At 45.2% G+C, this 13,838-nt stretch overlaps 2 pseudogenes; both read right to left on the minus strand.

Annotated features, from left to right (window-relative positions):
- Positions 1-734: 734 nt before the first annotated feature.
- LOC139250534 (zinc finger protein 22-like) lies at positions 735-8,251 on the minus strand (annotated as a pseudogene).
- A 429-nt stretch (positions 8,252-8,680) lies between these two features.
- Positions 8,681-13,090, minus strand: LOC139250535 (zinc finger protein 774-like; annotated as a pseudogene).
- Between the last annotated feature and the right edge of the window lie 748 nt (positions 13,091-13,838).

Below are 13,838 nucleotides of genomic sequence, written 5' to 3' on the forward strand. Positions count from 1 at the left end.
TATGCCCCCTAGATCTAGATTCCCCCATGAGGGAAAACATCTTCTCTGCATCTACCCTGTCCAGCCCCCTCAGAATTTTATGTTTCAATAAGATCACCTCTCATTCTTCTAAACTTCAATGAGTACAGGCCCAACCTTCTCAACCTCTCTTCATATGACAACCCCTTTATCTCAGGCATCAACCTCATGAACCTTCTTTGAACTGCCTCCAATGCAAATATATCCTTCCTTAAATAAGGAGACCAAAACTGTACACAGTACTCCAGGTGTGGTCTTACCAATACCCTGTACAGTTGGAGCAAGACTTCTCTGCTTTTATACTCTATCTCCCTTGCAATAAAGGCCAACATTCCATTTGCCTTCCTAATTAGTTGCTGTACCTGCATGCTAACTTCTTGTGTTTCATGTACAAGTACCCCCAGATCCCTCTGTACTGCAGCATTTAGTAATCTCTCCCCATTTAAATAGTAATTTGCTTTTTTATTTTTCCAACCAAAGTGGATAACTTGACATTTTCTCACATTATACTCCATCTGCCAAATTTTTGCCCACCGGCTGAGCCTATCTACATCCCTTTGTAGATTCTTTATGGCCTCCTCACAACATGCTTTCCCACCTATCTTTGTATCATCAGCAAATCTGGCTATGTTATACTTGGTCCCTTCATCCAAGTCATTTATATAAATTGTAAATAGTTGAGGCCCCAGCACTGATCCCTGTGGCACCCCATTAGTTACAGTTTTCCAGCCTGAAAATGACCCATTTATTACGACTCACTGTTTTTTGTTAGTTGGCCAATCCTCTATCCACATTAATATATTACCACCAACCGCGTGATGTTAAACGCCAGCCCAGTTATGAACATCAGCAGTAATAAACCGCAACTGACAGAATGAACACGATTCAGTCCTTGATGCGATTAAAAGCAGCAATAACAGCAGAATCCAACCCTGCAGTCACTTGTGAGATCGCTGGTGTCTCAGCAGGTGGGATGACTGAGTGAATCTCTTCCCACACTCAGAGCAGGTGAATGGCCTGTCCCCGGTGTGAACTCGCTGGTGTGCCAGCAACTCAGATGACTGAATGAATCTCTTCCCACACTCAGAGCAGGTGAACGGTCTCTCCCCAGTGTGAATTCGCCGGTCTATCAGCAGGCTGGACGACTGAGTGAATTCCTTCCCACACTCAGAGCAGGTGAACGGTCTCTCACCAATGGGAAATCGCTTGTGTCTCAGCAGGGTGGATAAATCAGTGAAATCCTTCCACACTCAGAGCAGGTGAACGGCCTCTCCCCAGTGTGAACTCGCTGGTGTGTTTCCAGTTGGGATGGGTAGTTGAAACGTTTCCCAAAATCCCCACATTTACACGGTTTCTCCCAGTGTGACTGCGCTTGTGTCTCTCCAGGTTGGATGATCGGCTGAAGCCTTGTCCACACACACAGCACGTGTACCGTTTCTCCCCACTGTGAATGGTGCTTTTTGCTTCCATGATCAAAGGCCAATGATATTCCGGTCCCAGTGAATCGAGTAACTCCGTCTGAACCTGATGTGATGTTTGGTTTGAGCTGTCATTCTATAAATCCTCCCCTTTTAACACACTGTAAAATAAATTTGAAACAGGACAAAGGGAGGGTGAGAGAGGTGACATTAACACAAAGGCATGGTGTGAAATTGAGTTTAATGAACCTGGCTGGCACTAGAAACAGTAAGCATGAAAGCTGACGGATTGTCGTAAAAACCCAACTGGCTACTAATATCCTTCAGGGTAGCGAATCCACCTCCCTTGACAGTCCCACATGGGAAATTGTTGGTCCCACTGGGCTCAGAGGTACTGGGGATGAAACTCAGCAGCTTTTCTCCCCTCTGCACTCTAGCTCAAACTGATGCAACAAACAGACAGGAGGCCAGGAGCCGACTTCCGCATCCAGCGCCCACCCTGACACAGAACGGCTGGGAATTGCTGGGCCTGCTGTAGAAATGCAAGTTGTTGTTTTCCTGTTGTGGAGGAGGCACTGCCCCCGGGATTTGCTGGCGCCAGGCCCAGCGGCTCTGACTCGGGCCTGAGAACCACACTTGGTGTTGCCCGGGGCCCGGCGGCTGAGACTCGGGACCTGTAAATGGGGATGCTAATCCTGGGACTGTACATGGGGATTCTAACCCTGGGACTGTACATGGGGATTCCAACCCTGGGACTGTACATGTGGATTCAACCCCTGGGACTGTACGTGGGGATTCCAACCCTGGGACTGTACCTGGGGATTCCAACCCTGGGACTGTACCTGGGGATTCCAACTCTGGGACTGTATGTGGGGATTCCAACCCTGGGACTGTACCTGAGGATTCCAACCCTCGGACTGTACATGGGGATTCCAACACTGGGACTGTACGTGGGGATTCCAACCCTGGGACTGTACATGGGGATTCCAACCCAAGGAGTGAACAGCTCTGGGGCTTCTTAGTTACAATTGTGTGGGACGTAAACCGTAAGGTTGGTGCTAAGCAGAGCCTTTAATAGAGATGGTGAGAAATCCGAAGTGTTTTATTCTCTCAAAATATCTGAGACATTTCTTTACCCACTAGGACTAATTGGAAATACACTGATTTCACTCACTTTATTCCTGCACCAAGATGGCCGCGCATGCGCGTTGCGACTCACTTAATCAAAATGGCGGAGCGTTGAACTTGCCTTCCTGCACAAAGATGGCCATCGTTAGCCTGGGCCTGTGAACGGGAGAAAGCACCGAAGCTACAACTGCTGATACTCCGATTATTATTCCATGCTTGCGGCGGGCACCAGTTGTTTATGAAGCTTGCCCCACTTCCCGCTGGTCCATTACTCCCCTCCGTCCCGCTCAAAATGAGCACTTTTGCGGAACACAGGTTTTTTTGCACCGCCTCCGCCGTTACACGCGCCGCGCATGCTCCAAACCCAGCCAGGACCCGCGCCTGCGCACTGAGCTCCTGTAGTCTGGGTGCAGCAAATGTTCTCCCGCGGGGAATGCTGGGTAATTGCCCCGCCCTTGAGCGGCTGCATTGGTGAATAAATATGATTTGCTGGGATTGTATTGGGCACTGAACCATGTTCATTCTGGCAGTGATTGTTTGTTTCTGGTGATCTTAATAATCCCTATATCTGAGCTGGAGATTAATATCCTGTATAAATATTGAATAAATCAGCTTGTTTCAAACACAGTGTGTTGAATATTTGATTTCACCATAATAAGAGGACTCTAATTAATGTTCTGTTACTGACTGTTCCATTTGGGCCTTTTCTTACTCCAGATTATTTCACTTCTCACCCGGTTCATCTTTTACGACATCAAATCCCAAGGTTGTTCTGTTTGAGTATACAGCTTGTGGATGCCATAGACTGAACTGGTGTGTCTCACTTTACACACATCTGATGTTTCTTTCAACCAACCATAGAAAGAACTATCTTGCTTAAGACTGTAAATCTATTATTTTGTATATTGTTTAATGCTTTTTGAATGCAGTTACTGCATGAAATAATCTTTGAAATGTATGCTCTTTGTAATTGTCTTTGCTGATTTTGATAGTTTTGTTGATATAAGTACTTGTTACTAACGTACCTTGCAGTATTTCTTGCAACAAGATAATTGTTTAAATACTTCCATCATCAGGTCTTTAGTTGCCCCACTGATCCCTGTCAACAATCCTTGCTTAGGGGCTGGCGTTTGGGTGCAGGTTTCACGGTTAGTGGCTGTGGTTATTTGTTAGGAATGGGATTAGTGGTTGGGGTAGTCAATAGGATATTAGGCATCTGGGAATCCCTGGCCAAAGACCACCATAAGTGGAGAAAGAGCATCCCGGAGGGCAATGAACACCTTGAATCTCGTCGCCGAGAACATGCACAAAACAAGTGCAGACAGTGGAAGGAGCGTGTGGCAAACCAGACTCCCCACCCACCCTTTCCTTCACAACTGTCTGTCCCACCTGTGCCAGCGACTGTAATTCCCGTATTGGACTGTACAGTCACCTGAGAACTCACTTTTAGAGTGGAAGCAAGTCTTCCTCGATTTTGAGAGATTGTCTATGGTGATGATGATGAGGCTTAGGAGAAAGTGATTAACTTGGAAAGCATTATTGACAATATAAGTGTCATTGGATGAGCCCTTTTCCATTTTATGCTTTTAACCTCATGCAGACGAGTCTCAAAACAGCCTCATAAACTGTACCTTATTTCCTGCAAGCCTCATTTCCTCCCTTCCAACACATCTCTACAAATCTCACCGAACATTTCATTAGGGGCATTAGATTTTGGGATTTTGGAACAAGAACAGATAGATACATTTGTTATGCTGGATACATCCAATTATTAGCCTGTCTGAAAAGTGCTTCTGACAATAACCAATAACCTATCACGCGCTATTCCTCCTCCCACTGTCTGGGGAAATAGAGCAGATATTTAAATGGACAGGGATTCCCCTTTCTCTGAATATTTAGAGTTAAAGGGACAGTCCAGTTTATCTTGGGTGTCAGACGACTTCACGAACCGAGCTCCCATTAACAGTGACTCCCTTTGTACTGTGCAGTGATTGTAAAGGTGTTGATTTCAGTGACTTGAGCCTTTCTAAAATGTCTCACTGTTTTTGATTATCTATTGTATAATTGTATAATTTTGTATAATTTGGAAAGACTTCAGAATTGAGCAGTGTGATGAAGATTTCATTTAAGGGTGGAGTAAAATTTGTTTCAAAATATTCTATTCTCACGCTCCCCCAACCCCCAAATTTTAGAACAAACTGCAGTACTGACTTGGAAGGTCCCAAGTTCGATCCTAGATCTGGGCTGTTAGTTGATCTCAGCCAAGGCAGCAGTTTACGGCTATAATTGGAACCAGTACCATTGGGCTAAATAAGAGATAAAAAAAATCAGCCAGTGCCCCTGCTCTTCATACTGATACAGTGACCTCCACTGTGCGGATGTCATTGGAGGACAGGATTTGATGCTGTGTTGCCTGCCACAGTGGAAATCTTGCTGGCACTCACTGAGTCGACTGAGGCACTAGAGCTTAAGTAATGTCTGTGGAATTGCACCTAGTACTTTCTGTACTTTCTGGAGATAATAAATCTCAGATGCTGAAATGACATTTTTAAAAGTCAGCAAAGAACATTGGTTGTAATCTGCCAAAATTCCCTGGGTGCTGGGGTGGTCTCAGCAGATTGGAGACCCATAAATGTAACACCCTTATCAAAAAAGGAGACAGACAAAAAGCAGGAAGCTATGGACCAGTTAGCGTAACAGCTGCCTTTGGGAAAATGCTGGAGTCCATTATTAAGGAAGCAGTAACGGGACATTTGGAAAGGCATGATTCATGGTTTTATGAAAATGAAATCATTTTTGACAAATTCTTTGAGGATGTAACGAGAAGGGTGGATAAGGTGGACCCAGTGGATGAGGTGTATTTGGATTTTCAGAAGGCATTCGATAAGATGACACATAAGAGGTTACTGCACAAGATAAAAGCTCAGGGGTTGGGGGTAATATTTTCATATGGATAGAGGATTGGCCAACGAATAGAAAACAGAGATTCGGGATAAATGGGTAATTTTCCAGTTGGCAAACAGTGGCTGGTGGGGTGCCGAAGGAATCAGTGCTGGGCCCTTGAATATTTATAATCTATATTAATGATTTGGATGAAGCGACCGAGTATAAAGTAGCCAAGTTTGCTGATGATACAAAGATAGGTGAGAAAACAAATTGTGAGGAGGACATGACAAATCTGCAACTTGATATAAACAGGCTCAGTAAGTGGGCAAAGATTTGGCAGATGAAATATAATGTGGGAAAATGTAAGGTTATCCACTTTGACAGAAAAAATAGAAAAGCAAATTATAATTTAAATGGAGAAAAATTGCAAACTGTTGCAGTACAGAGGGACCTGGGGGTCCTTGTGCATGAAACACAAAAAGTTAGTATGCCGGTTCAGCAATAATCAGGAAGGCAAATGGAATGTTGGCCTTTATTGCAAGGGGGATAGAGTATAAAAGCAGAGAAGTCCTGCTACAACTGTACAGGGTATTGGTGAGGCCACACCTAGAGTACTGCATAGAGTTTTGGTCTCTGTATTTAAGGAGGGATATACTTGCATTGAAGGCTATTCAGAGAAGGTTCACGAGGTTGATTCTGGAGATGAGGGGGTTGACTTATGAAGATAGGTTGAGTAGGTTGGGACTATACACACTGGAGTTCAGAAGAATGAGAGGTGATCTTAAGGAAACTTATAAGATAATGAGGGGACTCAACAAGGTGGATGCAGAGAGGGTATTTCTACTCATAGGGAAAACTAAAACTAGAGGACATAGTCTTAGAATAAGGGGCCACACATTTAAAGCTGAAATGAGGAGAACTCTCAGAGGGTTGTAAATCTATGGAGTTCTTGGCCCCAGAGAGCTGTGGAAGCTCACTCATTGAATATATTTAAGGCGGAGATAGACAGATTTTTGAACGATAAGGGGATAAGTGGCTATGGGGAGCGGACAGAGAAGTGGAGCTCAGTCCATGATCAGATCAGCCATGATCTTATTGAATGGTGCAGTAGGCTCGAGGGGCCAAATGGTCTACTCTTGCTCCTATTTCATATGTTCGTATGAATGTTGATTTTAGACAGTGAGGATGGAGGAAGAGTGTCTAGAATAAGGAATTTACAGGTTAGGAGGGACGGAATGTTGTATAGAATCTAGAATTGCCTGTTCTGAATTTCTATCCTGTACTTAGAGTAACAATGTTAGTAACCACCATTTATTTGCAGGGTATTAGAAGGGGAGGATCTGCAGCTGGGAAACTCAAACCAAACATCGTGTCAAGATTTGACAGATTCCCAGACTGATCAGGATCACCTTATTATAAGCCTTTGTAAAAACACCAATCACAGCGGGGAGAAACAGGAACATGCTGTGTGTGTGGATACACCTTCAACCAATCGTTCAGCCTGGGAGACTGGTGATCCCACCTGACTCAACACTGGAAATGTGGGGACAGTGGGAATGGATGCTGTTGTGTATATAAAGTGATTCAGTCTCATCTCACCAACTGACATTCGAGGAGTTAGATAACAGACTTTCTCCTGTGAATATATGGTTTATTGGCCCGTGATGTGTTTACTTGTTCATCTTGGTGACTCTAAATCTGTGCTAATTATTTGATGTGATCGGTTTACTTGTACATATTTTTATACATTTGTTGAGTGGATTCAAATTTAAATTGAAACCAGGTTTGCAGGTGTGATGCTAAAGGCCTACTCCAGCTCCTATTTATTTTTCTTATATTCTTTTGTCCTTCCTATCCACTCCATCTGGGACCTTCATAATTTCATACACCTCAATTAAGTTGACCCTCAGCCTCCTCTATCCCAAAGAAAATAACATCAGCCCATCCAAACTTTCCTCATAGCTAAAATTCTTCAGTCCAGCTAACATCCTCATAAATCTCCTCTGTACCCTCTCCACTGCAATCATATATTTCCTTTAATGTGGTAACCAGAACTGTGTGATTACTGTAGCTGTGGCATAACTAGTGTTTTACACAGTTCTAGCATAACCTCCAGAGGGAGGTGAGAGTCTGGAACTTACTGCCTGAAAGAGTAGTAGAGGCAGAAACCCTCATCACATTTACCAAAGTACTTGGATATGCACTGGAAGTACCGTAACCTGCAGGGCTACGGACCAAGAGCTGGAAAGTGGGATTAGGTTGGATAGCTCTTTTTCGGCTGCACAGACACGATGGGCCAAATGACCTCCTTCTGTGTTGCAAACTGCTATCACTCCATGAAAGCAATCTCCTCCTGTCTGATATAAACCAACCATCATCATCATAGGCAGTCCCTCGAAGTCGAGGATGACTTGCTTCCACATTAAAAATGAGGTCTCAGATGTCTGTTAAGTCCATCTACAGTTTCTGTTGCAGGATGGACAGACGTTGGTTGAAAGTACGTTGGTTAAAGTGCCGGTTTGTTGAAGTGCTTGGGTTGTCGTGCGCTCCTTCCATCGTATGCGCTTGGTCTCTGCTTGCTTCAGCTGAAGAGACTTGAAGTGTTCGATGCCTTCACGGATTATTCTCTTCCACTTTGAACGATCTTGCACCAGGGAATCGCAGGTGTCGGTGGGGATGTGGAACTTCTTCAAGGAGGCCTTGAGGCTCACCTTGAAGCATTTCCCCTGCCCCACTGGGGCTCGCTTGCCGTGTTGAAGATTCGAGCAGAGCGCTTGCTCTGGGAGTCTCGTATCAGGCATATGGATTATGTGGGTCCATCAGGTACAACAATTAATCAGGGAGGCAAATGGAATGCTGGCCTTTATTGCAAGGGGGATGGAGTATAAAAGTAGGGAAGTCCTGCTACAACTGTACAGGGCGTTAGTAAGACCACACCTGAAGTACTGCACACAGTTTTGGTCTGGACTTGTCTCCATTCCCGTGCCGAGGGGATTGCTACACCAGACGGGAGGGGCAACATTTAGGGACATGGATTCCCCACCAATTCCCATTCCCCTTCTTTCTGGTGGATAATGGAGGGGCCACTGTGTGTAATGTACAAATCAGTAAGATTTGTCAGCAAGCTCTTTCTAATTGTAGATTTTATTCAGTGGAAACTTTTACACGATTGTAAATTTTGAACAAAGATCAATTCAGCATTGTAGTAAAAGTTCATAATTTTATTGCAAACTAAATTTCTGTTGAGAGTCACTGCATTAAAGGGAAGAATAACACACAGCGTTTCTTAAATGGACACTGCAACCCCGAGAACACAATCAGCAATATATCCAGAATATTAAAGTCCAGCCCAGTTATAGGGTTATTATCGGCAGAAACAAACCCCAACTGTCATAATGAACATGGTTCAGTCGGGATGTGACCAACAGCAGCAATAACAGCAGAATCCAATCCCTGCAGTCACTTGTGAAGTCGCTGGTGTTTCAGCAGGTTGTATGACCGAGTGAATCGTTTCCCACACTCAGAGCAGGTGAACAGCCTCTTTTCAGTGTGAACTCGCTGGTGTTTCAGCAGGTTGGATGACTGATTGAATCTCTTCCCACAGTCAGAGCAGGTGAACAGTCTCTCTGACGTGTGAACTTGCTGGTGTGACTGCAGGTGAGATGATTGAGTGAATCCCTTCCCACACTCAGAACAGGTGAACGGTCTCTCCCCAGTGTGAACTCGCTGGTGCTTCAGCAGGTCGGATGACCGAGTGAATCCCTTCCCACACACTGAGCAGGTGAATGGTCTCTCCCCAGTGTGTCAGCAGGGCAGATGACTGAGTGAATCCCTTCACACAGTGAGAGCAGGTGAACGGTCTCTCCCCAGTGTGAACTCACTGATGAGTTACAAGGTGGGATGAACAAGTGAATCCCTTCCCACACACGGGGCAAGTGAACGGCCTCTCCCCAGTGTGATTGCGTCGATGAATTTCCAGTGCAGACGGTGACCTGAACATCTTCCCACAGTCACCACATTTCCACGGTTTCTCCGTGGTGCGGGTGTCCTTGTGTCTCTCCAGGTTGGACGATCAGGTGAAGCCTCGCCCACACACACAACACGTTTACAGTTTCTCCGCGCTTTGAACGGTGCGATGTTTTTTAAGGCTGTGTAACTGGTTAAAGCTCTTTCCACAATCAGTGCACTGGAACACTCACTCAGGTGTGTGTGTCTCGGTGCTTTTCCAGTCACACTGATATTTGAAATTTATTCCCACTGGCAGAACAGGCAAACATTTCTCCTTCCACTTTCAAAGGCCGATGATATTCAGGTCCTGATGAATCGATTGACTCCATCAGATCTTGACGTGATGTTTGGTTTGTGTTTCCTGTCTAAAAATCTCCCCTTCTAATACGCTGTAAAAGGAGATAACAAAACTCATCACTGTCCGCACAAGACAGAAATTTAGAATAGACACATCTAGTTTCCATGGAACATTCGTTCCTTTCTTGTTCTTCCAAAGCTGTAAATCCCTGTCTTGTCCCACACATTGTCCCTCTGCTATGCTGAAATCCAAATCAACACACATTTCTAGACTGTTTCTCCTCCACTCCCAGTTTTCACCACCAATTCTGACTGGGTTCAGTTCTACACTCACTGGTTCCCTTCTCTTTCCTCCCCTGAAGGTGCTGACTCTGGCTGGGTTCAGTGCTACACTCACTGGCTCCTCTCCCTCTCCTCTGCAGAAGGTGCTGACTCTGGCTGGGTTCAGTTGTACACACACCAGTTTCTCTCCAATATGTGTCCCATGTGCCCAATCTCTCTGTGCGAACCTTGACAATGAGTGCTGACAGGCTATTCCACTGTTCTCACCTGACGCCTCACACATGCATTTTCCAGCAGGGTCACTGGACCCTCATCCCAATTGCTCAGTGGGTAAAGGTAACACCCAGTGTGATTGAGTCATATTAACAGGACGGACTTAGGTTTAATCCTGTTTGGATATCCTCCCCTTCTAATCCCCTTTAAAAGGAGTTTACACAAGTTATCATTGTAAGTCGGAACATATGAACAGGAATAGACCATTCAGCTGATCAGTATCTTAACTCTGTCTACCTGCCTTGGTTCCATCACTCTTAATACACCTGCCTAAGAAAATCTATCTATCTCAGTTTTGGAATTTTTAAGTGGCTCCCAGTCTATGTTTTATGGGGAACAGAGTTCCAAATTTCCACTACCCTTTAAGAACATAAGAATGTGAGCAGGAGTAGGCCATACGGCCCCTCGAGCCTGCTGCGTCATTCAATAAGATCAAGGCTGATCTAGTACTTCAGCTCCATTTTCCCGCACTATCCTCGTATCCCATGATTCCTTTGGTTCCAAACAGCTCTCTATCTCAACCCTGAATATACTCGACGACTCAGCATCCACAGTCTTCTGAGGTAGAGAATTCCAAAGATTCACAACCCTCTGAGTAGAGAAAGTTGTCCTCATCTCAGTCCTAAATGGCCGACCCCTTATTCTGAGACTCTGATCCCTAGTTCTGGACTCTCGAGCCAAGACAAACAGCCGCTCAGCATTAGTGTGAGGAAGTCTTCCTGACATTTGCCCTGAACGGCCTGGCTCTGATTTTAAGGTTGTGCCCCCTTGTTGTGGACTCCTTCACCAGAGGAAATAGTTTCTCTCCATCCACCCTATCAACTCCTTTAATCATCTTAAACACCTCAATTAGAGCATCCCTTAATCTTCTATATTCAAGGGAATGCAAGCCGAGTCTGTGCAACCTGTTCTCATAATTTTTACAGGATTAATAAATGATCTCTGAGTAAAGGATCCTCTTGGAAAGAGTGACCATAACATGGTAGAATTTCAAATTCAGTTGGAGGGTGAAGAAGTTGGATTTCAAACCAGTGTCCATAGCTTAAATAAAGGAGACTGCAAAGATATGAAGGCAAAGTTGGCTAAAGTGGACTGGGAAAATAGATTTAAAGTGTAAGACGGTTGATGAGCAGTGGCCAGACATTTAAGGAGATATTTCATATCTCTCAACACAAATATATTCTAATGAGAAGGAAAGACTTGAAGAAAAGGGATAACCTTCCGTGGCTAACTAAGGAAATGAAGGATGGTATCAAATTGAAATGGCATACAAAGTGGCCAAGATTAGTGGGAGGCCAGAGGATTGGGAAATTTTTAAAAACCAGCAAAGAACGACAAAAAAATAATAAAGAGAGAGTAGATTATGAAAGTAAACTAGCAAGAAATATAAAAACAGATAGCAAGAGTTTCTACAGTTATATAAAAAGGAAGAGAGTGGCTAAAGTAAATGTTGGTCCCTTAGAGGATGAGACTGGGGAATTAATAATGGGGAACATGGAAATGGCAGAGACTTTGAACAAATATTTTGTGTCGGTCTTCATGGTAGAAGACACTAAAAACATCCCAATAATGGAAGATCAAGGGGCTATAGAGAGGGAGGAACTTTAAAAAAAATCACTGTCACTAAAGAAGAAGTATTCTGTAAAATAATGGGACTAAAGGTGGACAAGTCTTCTGGACCTGATGGCTTCCATCCTAGGGTCTAAAAAGAATTGGCTGCAGAGATAGTGGATGCATTGGTTGTAATCTACCAAAATTCCCTGGATTCTATGGAGGTCCCAACAGATTGGAAAATCGCAAATGTAACGCCCCTATTTAAGAAAAGAGGCAGATAGAAAGCAGGAAACTATAGACTAACATCTGTCATTGGGAAAATGCTGGAGTCCATTATTAAGGAAGCAGTAGTAGGACATTTGGAAAAGCATAATTCAGTCAAGCAGCATGGTTTCATGGAAGGGAAATCATGTTTGACAAATTTGGTGGAGTTCTTTGAGGATGTAACGAGCAGGGTGGATAAGGGGGAAGCAGTGGATGTGGTGTATTTGGATTTCCAGAAGTCCACGGGGTTAGGGTTAATGAATAGCTTGGATAGAGGATTGGCTAATGAACAGAAAACAGAGTAAGGATAAATCGGTCATTTTCCAGTTGGCAAACAGTAACTAGTGGAGTGCCACAGGGATCAGTGCTGGGGCCTCAACTATTTACAATCTGTATTAACGATTTGGATGAAGGGACCGAGTGTAATGTAGCCAAGTTTGCTGATGATACAACCGTTCAGTGACAACCTTGACCCTTGCACCAGGGAGGCAACATACCAACCCTGGAGTCACGTCTGCAGCTGCAGAAGTGCCTGCCTGTTCCCCTAACTAATGAATCCCCTATCACTATTGCTCTTCCACTCTTCTTCCTTCCCTCCTGTGCAGCTGAGCCACCCATGGTGCTGTGGACTTGGCGCTAACTGCACTCCCCAGAGCAACCATCGCGCTCACCAGTATCCAGAACTGAAAAGCGGTTAGCGAGTCAGTGAAATCTTGCCCTACCTGCCTAGTCCTCCTTTTCTGTCTGGCGGTCTCCAATTCCCTCTATGCCTACACACGTTTAAGCTGTGGGGTGACCACCTCCTGAACTGTGCTATCCTCGAAGTTCTCAGACTTGCGGATGCACTGCAGTGAAGCTAGCAGCCGCTCAAGCTCCAGAACCCGGAACTCGAGCTGCTCCAGCTGGCGATACTTCCCACAACGTGGTCGTCGAGGACTTCCCACATGGCCCAGGATGTACATTCCATGGGACTGACCTACCCTGCCCAGGATGTACAATCCATGGGACTGACCTACCCTGCCCAGGATGTACATTCCATGGACTGACCTACCCTGCCCAGGGTGTACATTCCATGGACTGACCTACCCTGCCCAGGATGTACATTCCATGGACTGACCTACCCTGCCCAGGATGTACAATCCATGGGACTGACCTACCCTGCCCAGGATGTACATTCCATGGACTGACCTACCCTGCCCAGGGTGTACATTCCATGGACTGACCTACCCTGCCCAGGATGTACATTCCATGGGACTGACCTACCCTGCCCAGGATGTACATTCCATGGACTGACCTACCCTGCCCAGTATGTACATTCCATGGGACTGACCTACCCTGCCCAGGATGTACATTCCATGGGACTGACCTACCATGCCCAGGGTGTACATTCCATGGACTGACCTACCCTGCCCAGGATGTACATTCCATGGGACTGACCTACCCTGCCCAGGGTGTACATTCCATGGACTGACCTACCCTGCCCAGGATGTACATTCCATGGGACTGACCTACCCTGCCCAGGGTGTACATTCCATGGGACTGAGCTACCCTGCCCAGGGTGTACATTCCATGGGACTGAGCTACCCTGCCCAGGGTGTACATTCCATGGGACTGACCTACTCTGCCCAGGATGTACATTCCATGGGACTGACCTACCCCGCCATGCCATGATAGAAATTATGAACAGACAGTTCTAGTTTCTCTGGAATA

The sequence above is a fragment of the Pristiophorus japonicus genome, unplaced genomic scaffold (genome assembly GCF_044704955.1).
Source record: "Pristiophorus japonicus isolate sPriJap1 unplaced genomic scaffold, sPriJap1.hap1 HAP1_SCAFFOLD_387, whole genome shotgun sequence".
Classification (NCBI taxonomy): Eukaryota; Metazoa; Chordata; class Chondrichthyes; family Pristiophoridae; genus Pristiophorus; species Pristiophorus japonicus.